Genomic DNA, 20,066 nt, shown 5'->3' on the forward strand with positions numbered 1-20,066 from the left:
GTTTCAATAGAAATTCAGACCATTGAAGTAAGAGTTGAGATGGAGTACAGGAGACAAAGAGATAAAGAAAAGTAGGTTTCTCCAATCTATCCCTGGGATCATATGCACAGAGCAGCCAGAGAGGTTGAGGAACAGCTACACAAGCTTTTGCCTCTTCATGAAGCACCCATAGGGAGAAATAATCAGTCTATGAGAATTAATAAGCCCTTTTCTTATCAAGAAATACAAATAATCAAGGAGGATCTGGGAGACTATTTAGAGGACCCAGAAAAATATATTAGAGCATTTAAAGGTGTTCCTGTGCTTTATGACCTTACTTGGAAGGATGTGATGTATATCTTGGGACAAACGCTGACTCCCAACTCAAAAAGTCGAGTTTTGGGAAAAGCGGTTGCTTATGGAGATGAATGCCTTGGTAATGAATCAGTAGGGAAGAAGGATGAGATAACCGCCCTCCCTACTTGGAATCAGGCGGTCCCAGCTATAGAACCAGACTGAGACTATAACATGGCTAAAGGAAGATGGGATCAGAGTCATTTTGTCAAATGTATTCTTGAAGGATTCAGGCAAGCATGTGCTAAGACTTTAAACTATGCCAAATTGGCAAACATAGAACAGGAGAAGGAAGCTCCTGGTAAATCCCAGGTTAGTCTGAGAGAAGCCCTTCACAGATTCACTGAGATTGATCCCGAAAGTGAAGATGGAATAGTGATATTAAAAGATAGATTTCTCACTCAGTTGGCTCCAGGTATCTGCCATAAGCTATTAAAAATGGGCATATGGACCAAATCATTCTTTAGATAATCTGTTACAACTGGCTCAGACAGTCTATTATGGTAGGGAATATGAGGAAAAGAAAGAAAGGCAGAAAAAGTCAAAGGAACAGGTGGAATCCCTCGCAATGGCTGTAAGAACCACTCTTAAACATCCTGAGAAAAATGCCTAGAGGGACCCAGGTGAAAATGGATGGGCTTGCTATTTTTGTGGAAAGGAGAAGCACCTCAGGCGGGATTGCCCTCAGGCATCTAAGCCACCCTCTGATCCATGTCCAGTCTGCAAGGGACCACACTGGAGGAGAGACTGCCCCCAGAGCTGTAGGTTTCAGGAGTCAGCCTCTCAAGACAATCAGGACTGAGGGTGCCCAGGGGTCCCCACACAAGCTCCCCTCCTAATTTCACCTGAGGAACCTCGGCTATTAAATACTGTGGGGGGCCAATTGGTCGATTTCCTTTTATATACTGAGGCAACTTACTCTGTGCTTACTGGAGCCCCTGGCCCACTTTCTTCCTGATCCACTTCCATAATGGGACTGTCTGGACGAGTAAAAACGGTATTACTTCAGTTCTTCTATAAGTTGTAACTGGGACTCCATGCTATTTTCACAGGAGTTTCTGATCATGCCAGAGTCTCCCTCACACCTTTTGTGGAGGGATATACTGAGCAAGGTCCATTCCTCTGTTTTCATGAATATGAAGCCCTCTCTTTCTCTCCCTGTAAATGAACAAAATGTAAAACCTAGAGTGTGGGCTGATGGAAAATCTGTGGTTAAAGCACAAAATGCTATTATGGTAGTTGTCAAGCTCAAAGGCCCATACTTATTTCTACATAAGAAGCAGTATCAACTGAAACCTGAGGTTAGGGAAGGGATAAAACAAAATTTAAAGGAGCAGGGACTATTAATTCCCTGTAACAGTCCTTGTAACACTCTTATTTTGAGTATAAAGAAATCAAATGGTAAATGGAGACTAGTTCAAGATTTACGAATAATAAATGAAGCTGTAGTTCCTTTACATCCTTTGGTGCCTAATCCTTATACTCTATTGTCTGAAATTCCTGAACAAGCCAAATATTTCTCAGTAATTGATTTGAAAGATGCCTTTTATTTAGTGCCTTTGGCAGAGAAAAGTCGATTTATATTTGCCTTTGAGGACCCTACATAGCCAGCTTCTCAGTTAACCTGGACAGTTTTGCCCCAGGGCTTTCATGACAGACCTCACTTATTTGGACAAAGTTTGTCACAGGATCTACAAAACTTTAATAGCTCTGAAGCAGTGGGACTACAATATGTAGATGATATTCTGTGCTGAGACAGAGGAAGCTTGTTCATGAGGTTTAGAAGATTTCTTAAACTTTCTGGCAGGCTGGGGTTACAAAGCATCAAGGGAAAAGACTCAGCTTTGTCAAAAATCTGTTAGATATCTGGGCCTAATCATATCAGAAGGGACTAGGGCCATAGGCCCCTAGAAAATTACACCTATACTAAATCACCCCCTACCTATGACTTTAAGACAGTTGAGAGGATTTTTGGGAAATCACAGGCTATTGTCACATTGGATTCCAGGTTATGGGGAACTTGTCCAGCCATTATATAAACTTATAGCTGAGATTCAGCAGGCCCAAACCAAAAAATTGGTTTGGTTTCCAGATACTCAAAAGGCTTTTAAGGTTCTTCAGACTGCTCTTCTGCAAGCTCCCGCTTTGAGCTTGCCCACAGGGTCAGAATTTAATTTGTTTGTCACTGAAACATAGGTTATGGCCTTAGGAGTTTTGACACAACCCCAAGGGCCTGACTAGCCACCTATTGCTTATCTAAACAGAGAATTAGATGTAATTTCACGTGGGTGGCCCCACTGCCTAAGAGTAATTGGGGCAACCGCTTTATTAACACCTGAAGCTTTAAAAATAATTAATGGACAAACTCTTACTGCACTGACTTCTCATGATTGAGTGGAATCTTAAATTCTAAGTTTAATACTTGAATGACAGACTGTGGGCTTCTTAAATATCAGTCATTGTTTTTAGAAGGACCAGTAACTAAACTTAAAGTTTGAGGAAATTTAAATTCTGCCACTTTCCTTCTGGAGAAGGAAAATGAAACACCTGATCACACTTGTTCCCAATTTCTAACTTTAAACTATGCAACTCAGGAAGATCTAATGGATACCCCACTAGACAAACCTGACACGGAACTATTTACAGATGGCATTTGTTTTGTTCGGGATGGAAAGCATAAAGCAGGTTATGCTGTGGTGACTGCTGAACAGGTTTTAGAAACAAAATCTCTCCTCTAGGGAGCCAGTGCTCAGTTAGCAGAGCTTGTGGCTCTGACCCGAGCTCTAGAGTTAAACAAAGGGCAGTGAATAAATATCTACGCTGATTCTAAGTATGCTTATTTGACTTTACATGTTCATGCTGCAATATGAAAAGAAAGTATGTTTAAAACAGCAACAGGAGAACCTATTAAGCATTTCAGAGAGATATAGAGACTTTTAACTACTGTATAATCTCCTAAAGAAGTAGCTGTTATGCATTGCAAAGGGCACAGCAGGGATGGGAGTAAAGTTGCCAAAGGCAATCAGCTGGCTGACTGTCAAGCCAAAAAAGCTGCACTTTAGGAAACCCCTTCACTGCAGACGCCTTTGATCTGGACAGGTCCTGTGGAACAGGAAAAACCACAATATACTGAGGAAGAATTAGAAAGATATGAGAAAAGAGGAGCAAAGATTACTGATAAAGGATGGTTACAGTCCGAGGATGGATGATTAATAATTCCTGAAAATGCTTAATGGAAAATTCTTAAGGGTTAACACCAGAGTTTTCATTTGGGTGCAGAGAGTACTTACCAGATGGCTTCTTGTTTGTTTGAAGGTAAAATTGTAATGAAGACTTTAAAGAATATTATAAAAAGATGTGAGGTTTATCAGAAAAATAACCCAAAGACTGGAAAATTAGCAAAATCTAGATTACAACAAAGTGGAAAATATCCTGGAGAGGACTGGGAAATGGATTTTACACATATGCCAAAAGCTAACGGATATTCTTGCTTACAAGTTTGAGTGGATACTTTTACTAGATAGATTGAGGCTTTCCCCTGTCGTGGTGAACAGGCTAAGGAGGTTATGAAGATTTTAATCCATGAAATTATCCCCAGGTTTGGGCTGCCATGGAGCCTTCAGAGTGACAATGGCTCCGCCTTTAAAGCTGCTGTAACTCAGGGGGTATCTAAAGCTCTAGGAATAGAATATCACTTACAGTGTTCCTGGAGACCCCAATCCTCAGGAAAATTTGAAACAGCTAATGACATTATCAAAAGACATCTCTGCAATTTAACTCAAGAGACTCAGGGCAATTGGATTAAAGTTCTACCCATAACTTTAATGAGGGCTCAGACTGCCCCCTAAAAGGAGGGACAGTCCCCCTTTGAATGTATTTATAGAAGGCCTTTCTTATGCACAGACACTGTTATAGACCCTGAAGCCTTGAAATTAACTAATTATGTAACTCAGCTCTCAGCTTTTCAACAGACATTAACAGAACTCTGGGAGACAGACCCAGCCTCTGAGTCAAGCAAGCCTCTATTTGAGCCAGGAACCGAGGTCCTCATAAAAACATTGCGATCTGGGGGCCAGTGCCTCAAGCCCCCTTGGGAAGGCCCTTACCAGGTTATTCTTTCTTCTTCCACAGCTGTCAAAGTGTCAGGAATTGATTCGTGCGTACATCACACTCGAGTTAAGAGGTGGCACCCTTACAAGAACTAAGTGGCATCATTTTGTCTTTACTTTCTATGCTCTGACTTTGTACTTTTCAGATGGGCCTGATAATCTATGTGAGCCTATTTCTGCTGACTCCAAAAACCCTGAGTCTGCCATTTGATCCTCAAGACAATGACTTCCTGTCCTGGACTCACTCCTATGTTGCATTCTACAATCAGTCTAAATGCTGGGTCTGCGGAGTGGTCCCCTCTTCATCAGTGGAAGTTTTCCCTTGGTGGACATATCCATTTCAAGGAAAAGACTTTTTCCAAGTCTGAGAATACCTTCAACAACAATCGTAAGTGCTGCCTCCTCTTAAACTGATGACATCTAACAACCCTAAGATGGACTGGGGCAACACTTTGTAGTTTAATTATGGACATAACGTGACTTTTAATTTTGATTATGCATTGTCTCAGTTTACTGATTATTTCACTACTCATAAGGTAAATGGGTCTAGATCTAATGGTTTTTTGCCTGACTTTTATCAAATATGGGATGGGGTTATATGGTTAACTCCTGAAAAAGGACATCTAATATCTACTGCCCCTATATGCTGGGAACAAATAGAGCCATCCAGAGAAGTTAGTCAACAACTTAATTATAATGATTGGAAACAATTGGGATTTTTGCCTCAGGAAATATGCAACGTAATAATTCCGTTGATTTCCAAACCCAATTCAGGTCCTCCCTTTGCCTGGCCAGGCACTGATTGGAACTGGGTATCACAGTCACACTGGCTTGTTCCAAACAGGACCTATTGGATATATGGCTATTACCTATGGGCATGGCTTCCCCCTGGTTGGGTAGGGAGATGCACCCTAGGTCTAGCTTTTACTCATGGCTCTATATTTTTAGAGCTTCCAAAAAAGCCTGCTAATTTACCACATCTTAAAACCAGAGATCAAATTGCCAACATCTGCTGGATCATCAAAAAAAGCAAGAGCATTCCAGAGAAACATCTATTTCTGCTTTACTGACTATGCCAAAGCCTTTGACTGTGTAGATCACAATCAACTGTGGGAAATTCTTCAAGAGATGGGAATACCAGACCACCTGACCTGCCTCTTGAGAAACCTATATGCAGGTCAGGAAGCAACAGTTAGAACTGGACATGGAACAACAGACTGGTTCCAAATAGGAAAAGGAGTATGTCAAGGCTGTATATTGTCACCCTGCTTATTTAACTTATATGCAGAGTACATCATGAGAAATGCTGGGCTGGAAGAAACACAAGCTGGAATCAAGATTGCCGGGAGAAATATCAGTAACCTCAGATATGCAGATGACACCACCCTTATGGCAGAAAGCGAAGAGGAACTCAGAAACCTCTTGATGAGAGTGAAAGAGGAGAGTGAAAAAGTTGGCTTAAAGCTCAACATTCAGAAAACGAAGATCATGGCATCGGGTCCCATCACTTCATGGGAAATAGATGGGGCAACAGTGGAAACAGTATCAGACTTTATTTTTGGGGGCTCAAAAATCACTGCAGATGGTGACTGCAGCCATGAAATTAAAGGACTCTTACTCTTTGGAAGAAAAGTTATGACCAACCTAGATAGCATATTGAAAAGCCGAGACATTACTTTGCCAACAAAGGTCCATCTAGTCAAGGCTATGGTTTTCCCAGTGGTCATGTATGGATGCGAGAGTTGGACTGTGAAGAAAGCTGAGTGCTGAAGAATTGATGCTTTTGAACTGTGGTGCTGGAGAAGACTCTTGAGAGTCCCTTGGACTGCAAGGAGATCCAACCAGTCCATTCTAAAGGAGATCAGCCCTGGGATTTCTTTGGAAGGAATGATGCTAAAGCTAAAACTCCAGTACTTTGGCCATCTCATGCGAAGAGTTGACTCATTGGAAAAGACTCTGATCCTGGGAGGGATTGGGGGCAGGAGGAAAAGGGGATGACAGAGGATGAGATGGCTGGATGGCATCACCGACTCGATGGACGTGAGTTTGAGTGAACTCCAGGATTTGGTGATGGGCAGGGAGGCCTAGCGTGCTGCGATTCTTGGGGTCACAAAGAGTCGGACGTGACTGAGTGACTGAACTGAACTGAATTGAAAACTCGGTGGACAAGGTCTATATTTCACTGGTATGATTTGGCTGCAGTGTTTGTTCCCTCTCTGGGGACTACAGATGTTATGCTATTAGTGGATGCTTTGACTAACTTTACTCAACAGGCATTACAAGTTTCTCAAAAAGCTGTTTCAGCTTTTAATGCAAAGCCAGCAAAAATTAGAAAGGTGGTTTTACAAAACAGGTTGGTTTTAGATATTCTGACAGCTTTACAAGGAGTAACTTGTGCCATTATTCATACCCAGTGCTGTACATATATATACCTGATATGAGCACTAATGTTACTCATTTTACTAAACGTATGAACAGGATGATTGAGGCTATGGATACTCCTGAAACCTCCAGTTGCCTCACTTTGGGAGATGTTAACTAGTTCCCCATGGTGGAAAGCTGTCTTAATTACAACAGTTCTGATTGTTCTCTTTTTGCTGTTTGCTCCCTGCATCTGTAACTGTGTAATTGAATTTGTTTCCACTCTCATGCAGGCTTTTAAGTTACAGATGGTTGTCCAAGCTCCTACAAGTGCCAGATTCCTCCAACTATTACTTGGGGCCCTTGGATCAGAAACCCTCAATACGAGGGTTAGGAGAATATGTTGCCTTACCAATTTAGGGACAACACCCAATCGGAAGGAGTTATGGAATGAGAATGAACCCCTTTTCCCTAGGCAACATAATTCTCCTAAAAGAAAAGGGGGGAAGGAGAGAGTCAATTCCTGGGCAGATTGACACGAAGTTCAGGGCCCCCAAGGAGGAGAAAGGGGTCTGGGGCTCTTGAAGTGGAGATTGGAGGTCTGGAATTTTCAAGGAGGAGAAAAGGACAAACGTTTTTTTCCCCTGCATTCCTTGGTCTTAGTCAATTACACAACTCAGTTTAAATTCTGTACTAAGGATTATACAACAGTGTATCTGGTTGGGAGGACAGTTTCTCCTTCCTGAAAACCCTCTGACTAATCCTGATATCTTAGAATGTATATTATGGGAGTGGGTCTGGAGGATCTTCCTATTGTTAAATTATAATCCTGTTATCCTAAAATGTAAATTGCTAGAGTAGGTCTGGTAAAATTTTCACAAACTTGGGACATTCTTTTGATTCATTGTAATAACTAATTAAAAGGTATATAACTCCATTGCTAACACTAGCAAGGGGGTACTCTTTTTGCCCCCTTCTGATGTCTATGTCAGAAGCTTTCTTTATCCTTTTTATACTTTAATAAAACTCTATTGTATAAAAGCTCTGAGTGATCAAGTCTCGTCATTGGCCCTGGATTGAATTCTTCTTTTTCGGAGGCCAAGAATCCCAGCGTCTTTTTGTGGATTAGCAACAACCTTTCACTTTCCACGTTTAAACTCCAGGTCAGTGACCATATCCAGAGAGGGCAGAGGGAGGTGGCTCAGGCTGCCCAGCATCGTTATCCTCTGGATGCAAGCATCCCCTCTCCCATCCCCTGACTAGAGTGGACATGCTGACCACAGGCCTCCTGCAACTTTCTCTGTCTAGCCAAGGTGTGGGGGTGCTTTTTGAGAACAGGAGTAGCTGGTTGCACTGAGTGGGGCGTGTGATGCCCCAGGCTACACTGAGTCCCCAACAGCCTTACAAAAATTCTGAACCTATTGAGGATATTGTGTACCATAAATGTATGGTTTTATTTGGAAAAAAATATAGAGGACCAAGAAATAAACCAATTAATCTTTGACGAAGGAGCCAAGAATATTAAATGGGGAAAAGACAGTCTCTTAAGCAAGTTGTGTTGGGAAAATTTGACAGCTACATGTAAATCAGTGAAGTTAGAACACATCCTCACAGCATACACAAAGATAAGCTGGAAGTTAGAAAAGGAGTACAGAGGTAAATATGACAAGACACTATAAAACTCCCAGAAGAGAACGTAGGCAAAACATTCTCTGATATAAATCATACCAATGTTTTCTTAGGTCAGTCTCTGAAGGCAATAGAAATAATAGCAAAAATAAATGGGACCTAATCAAACTTACAAGCTTTTTCACAGCAAAGAAAACCATAAACAAAACGAAAAGACAACCTATGGAGTAGGCAAAAATCTTTGCAAATGATGTGACTGACAAACTTTTAATTTCCAAAATATACAAACAGCTCATACGACTCAACAACAGTAACAAAAGAACAACCAAATCAAAAAAATGGGCAGAAGACATAAATAGACATTTCTCCAAAGCAGACCTACGGATGGTTAAAATGTACATGAAAAGATGCTCAACACTACTTATTATTAGAGAAATGCAAATAAAATCTACAATGAGGTACCATCCCATGCCATTCAGAATGCCCATCATCAAAGTCTACAAATGACAAATGCTGGAGAGGGTGTGGAGAAAAGGGAATCCTCCTACACTGTTGGTAGGGTTGTAAGTTAATTCAGACACTATGGAAAATAGTATGGAGATTCCTAAGAAAACTAAACATAGAATTAACAATACAATATGATCCATCAATCCTACTTTTGGGCATATATCTGGGCAAAGCTATAATTCAAAAAGATAGATGCACTCCTATGTTCATAGCAGCACTACTCACAATAGTTAAGACATGGAAATGCACTAAATGTCCATCAGCAGATGAATAGAAAAAGTTGTGGTAGATATATACAATGAAATAATACTCAGCCACAAAAAGAATGAAATAATGTCATTTGCAGCAACACAAATGCAACTAGAGAGTATCACACTAAGTAAAGGAAGTCAGAAAGAGAAAGATATCATATGTCATCACTAATATACGGAATCTAAACCATAAAGCAAATGACTCTATCTATGAAGCAGAAACAGAATCACAGACATAGAGAACAGACTTGTGTTTGCCATGGGAGAGGAGGGTGAGAGGAGTCAGACTAGGAGTTTTGGGTTAGTAGATGCAAACTATCACATGTAGAAAGAATGGACACCAAGATCCTACTGTATAGCACAGGGAACTATATTCAATACCCTGAAATAAACCATAATGGAAAAGAATATAAATATATGCATATAAATATGTGTGTGTATAACTGAGTCACTTTGCTATATAGTAGAAATAAACACAACCTTGTAAATAAATTTTTTAAAAGTAATTTTAATAATTCAGGGAAACACTCAGACAACAGAAATTATTGAATAATTATATTTACTGTCCAAATTCCCCCAATAAAAGTCAATCCTCTATTAATTTTAAGAAGGAAAATGAAAAGAAAATATATGGTAGTCCACCTTCTGTAATAAAAATGTGAAATGAGAAAAAAATTGTTTCTATTTTATTATGTGAATTTCATCTCAATAAATCATTAAAAGATACACACAATATATGCTTGCTATAGAAAAAGTTGAAAAAAGAAAATCATGTAAAGAAGAAAATAAATGCCATTTGTGTTTTTCCCTTTTAAACATAATTGCTTTGAATGTTTTGGTTCACTATCATTATAATGTTTTTTCCTTGGAAACTATGTTTAGAGTTATAAAAGCAATAACCAGCATTACCTTAGTATTAACTCATGTATACCAAAGACTGCCTTGAAATAATTACCTAGTATAAAATCCAACCTTATTTGAATTAGTGGTACGGTTTTACCTGAGATGAATTAGCATACAAGTAGAGATTCACATCCAGATTAAATGAGCTGAAAGATGAACTGTACATTCTTCTCTTTCTTTTCTGTGCTTCAGGATAGAACATCTACCCTCAAGAATTTTTTTTTTTTTAATTTATGAATGCAAATACCCTGGACACTACTTTTAGGAGCACAATTAAGAAACAGTTTTTGGAATTAAAGAGACTGCCTTTCTATCTTCCAGTTTCCATATTTTTGGAAGGTGGTAATTAGAAAAACAAGGAAGACTCTGCATTGTAATACATACAACACTTCTATTGCAAACAACACTATTAAAATCTTTAAAAGTAAAATAAAAGTTGAATTCAAGTAAACATAATATTGATGAAAAGATCTGCAATGCTATTGTTTAAAATTAATAGAATTTGGGAGGAAAATGATTATATCAAGATATAGATAAGTTCCTTTAAGAGACTCCAGACATTTTTTTTTTTCTTTCCAGGCTTCTTTTTTTAACGCAAGTGGTAGATCTGATGACCTTTGAGGTCCCTCCCAACTCCAAGATTTTATAATTCTATAAGTTAGTAAATGGGGAGTTGTCCATCCTTAAAACGCTGTCCTCTCTGTCAGCTCTATCTACACACATCACATGGATTTCCACTTTCATACTTTAGCAAGTAACAATAACAGTTTGCATTGCTTATTGCTCTGTAATTTGCCAAATTCTCTTCATATGTTATCTTATTCAACCCTAACAATGATACTATGGGGTAGATGGCCTCATCCCTGTTTTAGAAAGAAAGAAATAGACGCAGAGAGATTTATTCATTCTGTTTTCTCTACTTAGACTATCTATAAGACTCACTTTTGATATATATCTTTTGTGCAGAAAACACTGATTAAGATATAACTTGAATTCAGATTATATTTCTCTAAATTCCTATTGTGGTTAAAGTATGTTCTGTACATTTTTCTACTATAGTGTTATTTGTCTATCTTATCCTGTGTGTTTTGCAAAGAAATGTACAAATTTTGAAATCAGTGGGCTTGAAGCTTGACTTTGCCACATATTATTTGCCTGACTTTGAGCAAGTTGCCTAAGTTCTTTGAATCTGAGTCCCCTTATCTGTAAGATGAGGAAAACAATCCTTACCTCACAAGATAGTTTTGCTTATCATATAAGATAATGGATAAAAAGTATATTTCCATGTCTCCCATGAAGCTATAAGCCCCAGAACAGCAGTACTTTATCTTAAACCTCTGTAGCTTTCCCAACAGAATTGAGTTAATAGTAAATATTTGGACTCTTCCTATCCATGGACTAGAAAGGCTTGGTGTGCGTGTGTGGGAAACAGATGGCTACTTCATAATCCATATAGCTCATATTCCAGTGTCTTTGATTATAATTACCAAAAGCTAGATTAATAGCTTTCATATTTACAAACCATCACCAGATAAATGGAATCTCTTTAATTTTAATGCATTGGATCCAGGGAAACTACACATTTTTTGTAATCATTCTTAGCAGTGATTTTAGATGCTGAAGGGGAGCAGAATACATGACCCCAGGTTATGCCAGGTTGGCATGTGGATTATTTTGAGCTGAAGGCTATCAAGATCCAGCTGACTTAAGAAAAACTTGTCAGTTCACTTCAGTGGCTCAATCGTGTCCAACTCTTTGTGACCCCATGGACTACAGCACGCCAGGCTTTCCAGTCCATCACCAACTCCCAGAACTTACTCAAATTCATGTCCATTGAGTCGGTGATGGCATCCAACCATCTCATTCTCCATCATCCCCTTCTCCTCCTGCCTTCAATCTTTCCTACAATCAGGGTCTTTTCCAATTAGTCAGTTCTTCCTATCAGGGGGTCAAAATATTGGAGGTTCAGCTTCAGCATCAGTCCTTCCAATGAATACTCAGGACTGATTTCCTTTACGATAAAATGATTGGCTCTATTTGGAGTCCAAGGGACTCTCTAGAATCTTCTCTAACACCACAGTTCAAAAACATCAATTCTATGGTCCTCAGCTTTCTTTATAGTCCAACTCTCACATCCATACATGACTACTGGAAAAACCATAGCTTTGATGAGACAGACCTTTGTTGGCAAAGTAATGTTTCTGCCTTTTATTTTTTTAAATTTTATTTTATTTTTAAACTTTACAATATTGTATTGGTTTTGCCAAATATCGAAATGAATCTGCCACGGGTATACATGTGTTCCCCATCCTGAACCCTCCTCCCTCTTCCATCCCCATACCATCCCTCTGGGTTGTCCCAGTGCAGCAGCCCCAAGCATCCAGTATTGTGCATCGAACCTGGACTGGCGACTCATTCCATATATGATATTATACGTATTTCAATGCCATTCTCTCAAATCTTCCCACCCTCCCCCTCTCCCACAGAGTCCAAAAGACTGTTCTATACATCTGTGTCTCTTTTGCTGTCTCATATACAGGGTTATTGTTACCATCTTTCTAAATTCCATATATATGCATTAGTATACTGTATTGGTGTTTTTCTTTCTGGCTTACTTCACCCTGTATAATAGGCTCCAGTTTCATGCACCTCATTAGAACTGATTCAAATGTATTCTTTTTAATGGCTGAGTAATACTCCATTGTGTATATGTACCACTGCTTTCTTATCCATTCATCTGCTGATGGACATCTAGGTGGCTTCCATGTCCTGGCTATTATAAACAGTGCTGCAATGAACATTGGGGTACATGTGTCTCTTTCCCTTCTGGTTTCCTCAGTATGTATGCCCAGCAGTGGGATTGCTGGATCATAAGGCAGTTCTATTTCCAGTTTTTTAAGGAATCTCCACACTGTTCTCCATAGTGGCTGTACTAGTTTGCATTCCCACCAACAGTGTAAGAGGGTTCCCTTTTCTCCACACCCTCTCCAGCATTTATTACTTGTAGACTTTTGGATCACAGCCATTCTGACTGGCTGTTTCTGCTTTTTAATATGCTGTCTAGGTTGGTCATAGCTTTTCTTCCAAGGAGCAAGTGTCTTTTAATTTTGTGGCTGTAGTTACCACCTACAGTGATTTTGGAGCCCCCCAAATTAAAGTCTCTCACTGTTTCCATTGTTTCCTCATCTATTTGCCATGAAATGATGAAAAGCTTTTACTTGTTTCTTAACTATCTAAATTAATTCAATTAAGAGGCTGGCTCAGAGAAAGAGCTATTGCAAGAGGTAAGTTTTGTTTGTATGTATAGACAAGTATCTAATTACCAAACGTTTGTTTTTCTTACTGTCCTGTAAATTACCCTCCTCCCCTTTGAAGCTCTAGGTCCCTGATCCATTCCTTAGCTCTGGATGGTATATAAGCCTCAACAGCCACACTTGCTTTTGGGTCCTATGTTTGTATGGGACTCTCATGCATATATAATTAAATTTGTTTTTCTCTTGTTAATATGTCTTATATCAATGTAATTACTGGACCAGTCAATAGAACCAAGAAATTTACAGGAAATATTCTTCCTGCCCTACAACATAAACTCTCTATTGGTGGCACTTGTTGCTATGATATCAAAGAGTCACTCTACTCATTGACAGAGATAACTTGCTTTAAATTCCTTAAAGCCTGCAATTATATTTATTGTGGGGGAAACAGATGGAAGAAGCATGTAAAAGTTAAAGTAAGGAGTACAGTAGTTGCCACAAAGATCTATACTAATGGAGTGAATGTGATAGATAATCCTTAAATAAATGGATATTTTCTCATATACATTTTTTATTTTTTCTCTCTCTGTTGGACGCCTGAAAGTGAGAGCTCTAAATATTATATTTAAATACCCATTTTGTCCAGTGATCATAAAGTGATTGAATGTGGTTAGCAAATTCAGCTTCAAATGTTAGTATTTTTTTAAAAATATATAAAATGTATAAATATTTTAATTTTACTATCTGTAAAACAGTAACCACTTTTTTAACACATTTTTTATTCTTGCTAGTTTTCATCAAGGTTTCTATTTTTTTTTTCTATATCTTCAAATTCTTTTCCCATTTAGGTTATTACAGAATACTTAGTAGTGTTCTATTTAGTAGAGTTCCCTATGCTATACAGTAGGTCCTTGTTGGTTATCTATTTTGCATATAGCAGTATGTACATATTCATCACAAACTCTCAGTCTGACCCTCCCCCACACCCTTCCCCTCTGGTCACCATAAATTCATTCTCTAAGACTGTGAGTATGTTTCTGTTTTGTAGATAAGATAATTTGTATCATTTTTTAACTTGATAAATAATTTTAATCTTTAATCTTTCATAAGTGTTTTGCCTAGCTCAGAGGATAGATTTGTACCCGTAATTAAACATTAAAGTAGTTGCTTTTTCACAAACGTATGTATGAGCATGTCCTCTCCAAAGATAGGGAAAGTCAGTGTTACAGAAGTTAAAACAAGAGTGAAAACATAAATAATTATTTCCAACTCTAAATAAATATAGAGGACACTTAACATTAAATTTTATATGGGAAAGATGGAAAATATAAATATTCTGCATTTATGATGTTAGTAAGCTTTTTTTTTCTGTTGCCATTATGCAAATTAATTGTGTAGATGAGTTTCACTTATTTGAAGCCTAGATAAAATCACCTAGATAGCTTGGGCAGAAAGTATGCAAAACCACTAGACCATTCAGGTACGACCTAAATCAAATCCCTTAGGATTATACAGTGAAGGTGACAAATAAATTCAAGGGATTAGATCTGATAGACAAAGTGTCTGAAAAACTGTGGATGGAGGTTCATGACATTGTACAGGAGACTGTGATCAAGACCATCCCAAAGGAAAAAAAAAATGCAAAAAGGCCAAATGGTTGTCTGAGGAGGCCTTACAAATAGCTGTGAAAAGAGAAGCTAAAGACAAAGGAGAAAAGGAAAGCTATACCCATCTGAATGCAGAGTTTCAAAGATTAGGAAGGAGAGATAAGAAAGTTTTCCTCAGTGACCAATGCAAAGAAATACAGGGAAACAACAGAATGGGAAAGACTAGAGATTGCTTCAAGAAAATTAGAGATACCAAGGGAACATTTCATGCAAAGATGGGCACAATAAAGGACAGAAATGATATGGACCTAACAGAAGTAGAAGATACTAAGAAGCGATTGCAAGAATACACAGAACTGTACAAAAAAGATCTTCATGACCCAGATAACCATGATGGTGTGATCACTCACATATAGCTATACATCCTGGAATGCAAAGTCAAGTGAGCCTTAGGAAGCATCACTACGAAGAAAGCTAGTGGAGGTGATGTGATTCCAATTGAGCTATTTCAAATCCTAAAAGCTGAGGCTGTTAAAGTGCTGGACATGTTAACATGCCAGCAAATTTGGAAAACTCAGCAGTGTCCACAGGAGTGTAAAAGGTCAATAGTTCTCATTGCAATCCCAAAGAAAGGCAATGCTAAAGAATCTTCAAACTACCCTACAATTGCATTCATCTCACATGCTAGCAAAGTAATGCTAAAAATTCTCCAAGCCAGGCTTCAGCAATACATGAACCATGAATTTCCAGATGTTAAAGCTGGATTTAGAAAAGGCAGAGGAACCAGAGATCAAACTGCCAACATCCATTGAATCATCAAAAAAGCAAGAGAATTTCAGAAGAAACATCTACTTCTGCTTTATTGACTATGCCAAAGCCTTTGTGTGGATCACAACAAAGTGTGGAAAATTCTTAAAGAGATGGGAATTCCAGACCACCTTACCTGCCTCCTGAGAAATCTGTTTGCAGGTTAAGAAGCAACAGTTAGAACTGGACATGGAACAAGGCTGGTTCCAAATTGAGAAAGGAGTATGTCAAGACTGTATGTTGTCACCCTGCTTATTTAACTTACATGCAGAGTAGATCATGCAAAATACTGGGCTGGATGAAGCACAAGCTGGAATCAAGATTGCTGGGAGAAATATCAATACCATCAGATACACAGGTGACACCACCCTTATGGCAGAAGGCGAAGAAGAACTAAAGAGCCTCTTGATGAAAGTGAAAGAGGAGAGTGAAAATGATCACTTAAAGCTCATCACTTAAAAATCTAAGATCATGGCATCTGGTCCCATCATTTCATGTCAAACAAATGGTGAAACAAAGGAAAAAGTGACAGACTGTATTTTTGAGGGGCTCCAAAATCACTGCAGATGGTGACTGCAGCCATGAAATTAAAAGATCCTTGGTCCTTGGAAGAAAAGATATGACCAAACAAGACAGCATATTAAAAAGAAGATACATTACTTTGCTAACAAAGGTCCGTCTAGTCAAAGCTGTGGCTTTTCCAGTAGTCATTTATGGGTATGAGAGTTGGACTATAAAGAAAGCTGAGCACCAAAGAATTGATGCTTTTGAACTCTGGTGTTGGAGAAGACTCTAGAGAGTTCTTTGGACTGCAAGGAGATCAAACCAGTCAATTCTGAGTAAAATCAGTCTTGGGTATTCATTGGAAGGACTGATGCTAAAGCTACCCTCCAATACTTTGGCCACCTGATGGGAAGAACTGACTCATTTGATAAGACTCTGATGCTGGGAATGGTTGAAGGCAGGAGGAGAAGGGGACGGCAGAGGATGAGATGGCTGGATGGCATCATCACCTCGTTGGACATGAGTTTGAGCAAGCTCCGGGAATTGTTTATGGACAGGGAAGTCTGGTGTGCTGCATTCCATGGGATCGCAGATAGTCAGACATGACTGAGCAACTGAACTGACCTGAGACAGCTTGGTGTAGTGAAAAAAGATTTGACTTAGAGACAGACAGACCAGAGTTGGATTTCTGGATCTGTCATATAATAGCTATATGTGTGCTGTGCTCAGTCGCTCAGTCGTATTCAATTCTTTGCAACCCCAGGCTCCTTTGTCCATGGGGATCTCCAGACAAGCGTACTTGGGTGGGTTGCCATGCCCTCCTCTAATAGCTATCTGATTTTGTGCAAACTTCTGAGGCTCATTTTCTGAATTAATTATGTGAGAATAAATCATGAAATGCCATTATTTTGAGGCTCAAATGAGATGTTATGTATTAAGATACTTTTAAAATGTAAAAGTTTGCATTAATTATACCCCAATAAATCTACTAATGCAATTGAATGTTTATTATAACAATGCAGAAACAGTTTGTGTAATTGTTCTTTTCCTTTTGAGGTATAAAATGCATCCTAAAATCTATACAATTTCAATATTTTTATTCTAATTAAAAATAGGATCACAGAATATCAATGTTGAAATAAACTTTAGAGCTAATCTGGTTCATCACTGTGTAGAGAGGAGCTTTGAATCCATGATGGAAAGGTACTTGCCTTAGGTTATGAAATTAGTAGCAACACCAAAATTGGAATTCTGGTCCCTTTCTTCCAGGCTAGGGCCATTCTTCATTGCAATGGTGTTTAAGTTTTGTTATGAAACTACTGTCCATCCTCAAATTTCCCTTTATTTCCCTGAATCAAGATATTAATATGCATTGTTAGCCAGGATTCTCCTAGAGGAACAATCACTTTACATGAAGAAGATAACCTAGGAGGCAATTCTTCCATACATATTGAAAATCTTCCTGCTAGTTTATTGGCAACTACTGAATAGATGCTGGATCAATAGGTAGGAAAGTCAAGAAATGTGATCCAGCTGAAGGGCATGCTATTCTTTCTCAGGGATATTCATATCTTGGACTTTTTGGGAGCAACAAAGAGAAAATGTTACCAACTAGCTGGTGATAACTGTTCCTTTAGTGTTCATCTGATTCCTTTAACCCTCGCACTGCCATAGAAGTTTATTATCTACAAAGTACATTTACATTTATTACCTCAAATTATTCTCACAACTACATGAGGTAGTGATTATTATTCCTGTATTACAAATGAGAAAATTGAGACTCAGATAGATTAAATGAATTACTCAAAGTTACATGGTAAATAAGAGGGAGAACTTTCCATTCAAATTCTGTCTTCAAATAAAAATATCTTGCCCATATACCATAGTTGTCTATAACTTTGGCATACTTAATAAATTCTGAAAATATTATTAAAGATGCAATTAAAAGTTAATGAATACATGTGGAAAAAGTTCTAAAAGGTTGTAATTTAAAATAGACAAATATTTCCACCTCTCTGAAACTACATAAACATTTATAAATTATAAAAATAAAAGAGCTTTAAATTCATTAGACTGATCAAGTGTCCAAAAGTATGTGACACAAATCTAGATTCAGTCAGAACAAACTGCACTGTTGCTTTAGCTAAATAAAAATATCTCAGAGTGGAAGTCTTAATTTCTACACACAAAAGGACATATTTGCTCTGGAAAATTTGGTTTCTATTTACATAATCTATGGAAAAAATTCAGAAGAAAAAAGGAAAAAGTCATAGTCATGGCTTTTTCACTACTGAGAATGATTGCTTCTTTCTGTAGTGCTAGCTTTTCTTTGGTTGCATATATTTGAATTGCTGAAGCAGTTTTTGAATATACTATGTGAAAAACTTTCCTGGAAAACTAAAATTAAGTAGAGGTACAATTCTTCATGAGCAAACCATGAAATGATAAAGGCATAGTTTTCTCTTAGATATTTATTCCTATTTAAATTCAGTGTTACAAGTCAGAGAGACCTGGACCTAAAACACAACCCAGAATTTAATAATTACATGACCTTAGGCAAGTCAAGTAATCTGTTCAAGACTGTTTTCTATGTGTAAAGTAGAGATGGTCATAGTATGTAGACTGTTAGATTGTTATGAGGATTAAATGAGATAGCATATGTAAAGCTCTTGGTACTTGACAAAGCTCAATAAATGATAGTCCCTTTACTCTCACTCCCTCCTCTTGCTCCCTCCTATGGTGATTTCCTATTGCAAAAGCCTACTTTCTTCAAGCTAAGAAGATAATCCTTTTAGCTGTGTTCTTCAAGTTTTCACTATTATTTTGATGGCTCAACATTTCTGAAAGGTTAACTTTCTTATAAAAATCATCTCAGCTTCTTATACAGAGCATGATAATATTCTTTCCAACACATACACTCACCCCAACAACAATAAGCACCAAAGCACTCACCTCTTAACATCTTAGACATTAACAATATCTGACACAGATTCTCCGGAAGCTCAATTCTTCTTTGGAAGCATGTAGTCCACATCAGTATTTCTTACTTGTGTGGCTTATCCATTACACCATGGCTTTTATCCTCTGTTGCTGAGGCAGGAATGTCGAGTTCAAAGCCTTAGGAAAGGGAGATTCCAATAGACTTACATGAGCAGAAGGCAAATCTATGCTGAGAACTCAATAAGTTATCCTCTGAAACACATTTTACACTTTTAAAGTTCAGTACTATAGTCAGGGCAGCAAGAGATTTGGATCTCAAAGGTTTATAGTTCTTTTCAATAACTGCTACTCTGAGGCATAGCACTCTTTTACTCTCATATATATTGACATTCAGAATCTTACACAGGTCTACAGAGCTCATCTCATGACTGTGGATAAGACTCAAACTTTAAAAAAAAAGTAGCTGAATTATATACACACATGTGCACACACATATATTTAAAAAGGAAAATCATACATGCAGAGTGATTAAAAAAAAAAAAAACTACTTTATGTAGACTTTTCATTGAATGTTTCAACAGAATGTTTCCAGATAGAGCTTATGTACAATTTGCAGATTAGGTATGACTATATCCTCTTGTTATTAATCCCCACAAAACAAAATAAGATAATAAATCTTAGAGGATTACAATTTAGAATAAACATTAATTTCCTAATGACTCAAAGTATATCAAATTTCTACCTTGAAGAGCTTTTCTATCTTTCAGTTGACTCACAGTCCAATTAGCAAAAAGACACAGATGCAATTTATAAAGTTGACAAAAATAAGAAAAACACTTGGATAAGACTAGTTTTGAAACT

The 20,066-nt window shown here is 38.0% G+C and overlaps 1 protein-coding gene across 1 annotated transcript in view; it reads right to left on the reverse strand.

Annotated features, from left to right (window-relative positions):
* The window catches only part of ZC3H12B (zinc finger CCCH-type containing 12B), a 605,593-nt gene that overhangs the window by 159,521 nt on the left and 426,006 nt on the right, over positions 1-20,066 (reverse strand). The window contains exon 3 of the mRNA XM_070784196.1: positions 19,218-19,382. The gene's annotated coding sequence lies outside the window, so the exon portion shown is untranslated. The remainder of the gene's footprint in view (positions 1-19,217; positions 19,383-20,066) is intronic.

Source organism: Bos indicus, chromosome X (genome assembly GCF_029378745.1).
Source record: "Bos indicus isolate NIAB-ARS_2022 breed Sahiwal x Tharparkar chromosome X, NIAB-ARS_B.indTharparkar_mat_pri_1.0, whole genome shotgun sequence".
Classification (NCBI taxonomy): Eukaryota; Metazoa; Chordata; class Mammalia; order Artiodactyla; family Bovidae; genus Bos; species Bos indicus.